The following is a 6,510-nucleotide window of genomic DNA, read 5'->3' on the forward strand; positions in this document are numbered from 1 at the left end:
ATCGTTGATGAGCTCAGTTCAGTACTACATGAGGTAGTGCGTCGATATTCCACATGTACAGGCCATTGAGTCGGATTTTAGGAGGCTTGATCTAGCCGTCTGTCCCGCACTAGGGTGTGATGAGGCTCTGAGCCGTATTTCGAGGATGCTTATTTGGTAGTCCGTCCCGCACTCATGTTATGCACTGAGATCGCGATGAGACTAATGAGCCGTGTACACAGTTCAGTATACCTACAGGGTAGTCTGTTGCACTGAGATAATTACTTGATAGCCTAAGTATGGTAGATGCCAATTATAAATACGACCTATCATTGAACTATAAGGCTGAGATATGTTACTTTTAAAAGTATACAAAATTATGTGTTAGTATTTTATTCTATCTCTCCAATGATAGTGGAAGATATTATAAATACAATGTGTTGATATCTTATTTCTTTTACTGTCTTTTTACTTCTTAGTTGGAATCAATGATTAGAGATTCACAACTTGAGACTTATGGTATATACATGAGGGTTTCCATGTTTGAATTATTTCGCTCGACGTACCAGTCTCATATTAAGGATTTCTAATTATTGGTTTCATTAGATTGTCTTTTCTTAGTTCGGTATTAATGTTTAGATATCTACAATTTAAGACTTATGGTATATACATGAGGGTTTTCTTGTTTGGATTATTTCGCTTGACGTACTACGTCTTGTGTTGTAGGTTTCTAAATGTTAATCCTACTTAGATACGGGAAAAATGAATCTAGGTAGACTATGCTTAATAGATAGAGCCTTCACTCCATCTAGCAGCCCTTCCCCTAGGGGCGGATGGAGGTAATCTTGCTGTAGTGTTCTGACGCTCTTGTTGTTGTTTCTTTTTCTTTTAAAAATACCCTTTCAGGTGGCTCGGAGTTCCGGAGAGCCGCAGGGTGACGGAGTTCTGACATAGTTGCCGTCGTGTATTTTTATTTGTAAAGACTCCACTGTAGTTTTAAATTTTATTCAGACTTAGAGTTTATTTCCATTTTGTAAAGGCAATGAGCCTTAGTTCAACTTTCTGTTTTGATTCATGTTGAGACATCGTATGTTATTACAGACTCCAAATGTATTTTAGTTTATTTTAGTTGAGACATGACCTTTATTTATGAGATATCATCTTCTTTATCATGTCTATTATTGTCGTTCTACTTCTTTACCTGTTTTGTACCTACGCTTTTATTTGACCCCACTAGAGAATATTACTGTGATTGGTAAAACTTGTTGTTACACAGTATGGATGCATGGAAGGTTTGACATCTCTGGGTTCACCTTGGACTGCAACCATGAGTGAAAACAGGGGCGTCACAATAAGTCTCCACTGTATAAGTCATCTTCACCGGTATAAAATGCATCGACTTCATCAATCTGTCTACAATCACCCAAATTGAATCATTCCCTTTATTAGATCTCGACAAGCCAACAATAAAATCCATAGAAATATCTACCCACTTCCACTCAGGAATGGGTAAAAGCTATTGGGTTCCCGCGGGTCACTGATGTCATGCCTTTACTTGCTGCCAGGTAAAGCACTTCGATACATACTGCATGATATCCTTACGCATGTTGCTCTACCAAAAATGTCTCTTTTGGTCCTTGTACATTTTGGTTGTTCCTGGATGCACTATGTACCTAGTACGATGTGCCTCATCGAATATATACTTCTTTAGCTATGTATTATTTGGCATCACTAATCGACCTTTCATTTAAAGACTTTCATCTGCTTCAATGGTCCAATCAACATTGGGCTCTTTGAAAATCTCCTCCTTTCAGGTTTGAATCCAAGAGTCCTCCAGTTGAGTTCAGACCACTCTATCAGCTGAAGATGGTTGCACAACCAAAGTTCCTAAAAATGCACTAGTCCCGCCTATCTCTTGCATCAAATCGAACTAGCTCAGGGTGCAAATATCTCAATATAATAAACATCTAAAAGCTGAAATCTGATGATGACGCTTTCTACTCAATGCGTCTGCTACAACGTTTGCCTTCCCAGGATGATACTAAATCGCAAACTCGTAATCTTTAATGAACTCGACCCATTACCACTACCTCTGGTTGAGTTTCTTCTAGGAGAAGAGATACTTAAGACTCTGGTGGTCCGTGAACAGCTCAAATTGCACTCCATAAAGGTAATGTCTCCATGTCTTTAGTGCGAAGACTACTACTCCTAACTCCAAATCATGTGTGAGATAGTTTTTCCCATGATTCCTCAACTACCAAGAAATATAAGCCACTACTCTCTTGGTCTTCATCAAAACACCTCCAAGACCCGATAACGATGCATCTGTGTAGACGATGAAGGTCTTATCACTGCTCAGGATAATCAATACTGGCGCTATAGTCAACTTAGCATTTAGAGTCTCAAAGGCTTCCTGACAATCTAGCCTCGAAACAAACTATACACCCTTCTTTGTAAGGCGTGTCAGTGGCGTAGCGATCTTCGAGAAGTCCTGAATGAACTTCCTGTAGTAGCCGGCTAGACCTAAAAAGCTACGAATAGATCCACTATAATGCCCTCCTTACTGATTACGTAGCCTAAAAAATCTGACCTCGGATAGCCAAAACTCACACTTGCTATACTTAGCATACAACTGGTGCTCCCGTAAAGTCTGCAATGCCAATCAAAAATGCTGCTCGTGCTCTGCCTCCGATCTTAAATAGATAAGGATGTCATCAACAAATATGATCATGAACTGGTCCAAATATGGACAAAAAATCTAGTTTATCAAATTCATGAATACTTTGGATGCATTGGTCAGCCCAAATGGCATAACAAGGAACTCAAAGGACCCATATCGAGTTAGAAAGGAAGTATTGGGAATATCAACCTCCCGAACCTACAACTGATGATAGCCAGAACAAAGATGAATCTTCGAGGAACACTACGCTCCCTGTAACTGGTTGAATAAGTTATCAATCCTCAGTAGTGGATACCTATTCTGGATGGTGATCTTATTCAACTCACAATAATCTATACATAAGCACATACTACCATCCTTCTTCTTCACAAAGAGGACCGGTGCTCCCTAACGAGAATGACTCCATTGAATATAACCCTGAGATAAAAGCTCATCCAACTGAGTCTGTAGCTTCCTCATCTTAGCAGGTGCCATACGATAGTATGCTCAAGATATCGGTACTGTGCTCGACTGCAACTCGATGCGGAACTCAACCTCTCTCATAGGAGGTAACCCAGGTATTTCCTTAAGAACATCCTGATACTCTGAAATGACTCTACTATCACACAAATCAGTACTCTTATCCCGCAACATCACCTCCTCAATGTACTCTAGGAATGACTCTACAAACTGGTTGCCCTGTGCGGTTGCTACAATCAAATTGGTCCCATCGGACACTGACAAACTGACTATTTTAGCAAAATAGTTAATACTAATATGGTGGGACAATAACCATTCCCTACCAAGAATGATGTTGAACTCGGACATACGTAAAAATGATCAGATTGATGATAAATTCAGACTCATCTAAACCGATGACACATCTCCTATATATACTCTCTAATAATGACACCTCACCTAATGGAGTAGATATTGATAATGGTACATCTAGGGGATGCACAACTAGCTAAAGCCTATCAATGAAGGTATGAGAAATAAAGGAATACGAAGCTCCTGACTCGAACAAGATTCGAGTTGGGAAGGAATTCATGAGAAACGTACCTTCCACTATGGCTCCGCTCACACTATGATCATGTGGTACGACTATATAAACCCTGCCAGTGGCTAAAGACTGTTGTCCTGAAGAAGGTAGAACATATGAGACTATTTGTCCCTGAGATATCTCCTGGATGGCGTGGACCTGTCCTGCTGGCCCCTCAATCCTCGTAATGGTCGACGGTGCCCTAATCCTCTATTGCTGGCCATACCCACAGCCCTGTGACTGCTGACCCTGTCCACTACTCTGCTACTGCTGGCCATGTCCACTATCCTACTGTTAGCCATGTCGTTTTCCCTGCTTGCCTCCTGCTGGTCCACTACAACAATCATTTGACCTATGTCAGATCTTGTTACAGTTATAACAAGCACCCTTAATCTTGCGTTGCTGAGGTGCTCTTGAATCCAGCTGCGACCCCTTCTTGTTGCAGTTATAATAAGTGTTTTCATCAAAAGTTGTCTTTTTCATTGTTGTCGAACCTGTTACACCGTTTATCAATTACAAGTTCAAGTTGATCTTTTTATAAGATCTTCTTACAATGAGAAAAGTAAAGATTACAACTTTATGCTTTTTATAAGATCTTCTTACAATGAGAAAAGTAAAGATTACAACTTTATGAAACAAAACGCAGTAGTAGTTTATCTCCTAATCTTCTTACAATGAGAAAAGTAAAGATTACAACTTTATGAAACAAAACGCAGTAGTAGTTTATCTCCTATTGCTTTGCGTAGGATCTTTACCTATGTCAGGGACGCGTTAGTCCGTGGACCACCGCAGATCAGATCCGGTTGACCAATTTACTTATGCTCTTGTTTCACGAAGGAAACAATTGTAGTAGCGACAATCACGACCAAGCGAGATTGTGGCTCTTCTCAAGATCAAAACCAGGTTTGATCCGGAGGAAAGAGGGGGAGAGAATCTCAAATTTTTCAAAGATTTTTCTTTATGAAAAAGTTCGTCAAGATCTGCCAATTCTCCTTTGAAATTCGTGGTTCACTGTTCAATTGGACAGCACCTCTCTCTCAGATTTCAGATCCTCTCAACTGAAGACCCTGGGCTTCTATTTATAGTCTTTTGTCACCATGTTTTCTGATAAGATTAAGTGTTTTGACATCATCTGTAGTTGATAACCGCCTAGGCGACCTTAAGGATAGATTCAGAATAGTTGGGGAGGTCCTGGGATGTAAGAATTCTAATAAAACATTGAAATCTGTGTTTTAGGAGGTTTGGGAGGCCCATATAGTCGTGGTGACTCGGAGCTATGCGAGCCACCATTTGGTGACTCGGAGCTGTGCGAGTCACCATTTGGTGACTCGCATGGGTGTGAGTCACTATTTGGTGACTCGCATGCGTGCTAGTCTCCTAACCAGTTGTTATGTCTTTTTGACTCTTTTGGCTATTTGTATTTCCTTTGGTTCATTTTCTTTCCCCTTTACGCATGTTTTGTCAATTTGTTGACTTGTGCACTTTTACTGATTTGCTTCATGCATTTCATCATCATCAGATAAACTTCTTTGACTCGGATGATATCATTCATCATGTTCTATTTGTCTTGAGCTACGTGTAAGAACCCATAGACAATTTTTAATGCCTACAGATACCCTCTCCAAAGTGTTTCAGTCTCGTTTCTTTTATAGAAGAGTCTGGAATACTTTGGACATGATAGGCCTAACCTTCAATTGGTGTGATAAGACCTGTAATTAGTTTCCGCTCTCAGCTTCTTTAATCTTCAATCTACTCAGTAGTTTGTCGAATAGATGAAGTTCTTTCGGTACTGTGTTTATCGTCTAACCATTGTTGAAGTCTTGAACTAAGACTGATGTGTAAGTTTTTAAACTTAACTCGTGCCATCGAGTTGACTTTAAACTTAACTCGTCAGAATTCATATCCATAGTTTTGTTCTGGTGAAGCCATCGGTGCGTTGACCTGCGTTAACAAAGTTTATACTTGTACGTTAACTGGAGTCTATATAGTTTAAACTCTTAAAACGTTGGAGTTAGGAGGACTAGTTTATACCCGTATACTCATGGGAGTTTTGCCGGATTATCCTTAAGAACACCCTGTACAGTATTCTTCAGGAACTTCTCGTTAAAGGTAGGAAATAGTTTAGACTCATATACCCATTGGAGTAGAAATACGGATCCCGTATACATCAAAAATACTCGAAAATGGGTTAGAATACCCGTAAATTGGCCAAACAACTTGTCAGGCATGCGAGCCAGTAAATGGCAGCTCGCACGTGTGTGAGTCACCATTTGGTGACTCGCATAGGTGCGAGTCACCATTTGGTGACTCGCATGGGTGCAAGTCAGTGCAGGAGCTTTTTGATTAGGTTCGGTCTGGCTTGGTTTGGTTCGAGCGGTTCGAACTGGGTTTGGTTTGGTTCGGGGCTCTTTTAAAAGCCCGATCTCTTCATCTCCCTTTCTTTATTTTGGAATTTATTCTTTAGTTCAAAACAATTCTTTTCTTCCCTCCTCCTTTCTCTTTAAACCCCTCAACTTTTTCAAAATCTTTTCGCTTGATTTGAGAGTTAGGGCTTCCTCTCTAAACCCTTTAAAATACCCTCAAGTTCACGAATTGAAAGCTAGGGTTTCGGTTCTTGATTTGGGTTCGAGTCGTGAGAGCAAGCAACGGTTGGTTTTGCTTTGACGAGTTTCTCCTCTCCTCAATTCTTCTCTAAATTTAGGTAAGCTTCATCGTCAATTCTGATTGGATTCCATCTTGTGCACTCGATTGTGAAGGGGTAGTCAAAACCCTAGTTTCAAATTAGGGACTTCGAATGACATCCAAATTCTTATTTGTAGGCACGTTGTTG

This window comes from Asparagus officinalis, chromosome 9 (genome assembly GCF_001876935.1).
Source record: "Asparagus officinalis chromosome 9, Aspof.V1, whole genome shotgun sequence".
Classification (NCBI taxonomy): Eukaryota; Viridiplantae; Streptophyta; class Magnoliopsida; order Asparagales; family Asparagaceae; genus Asparagus; species Asparagus officinalis.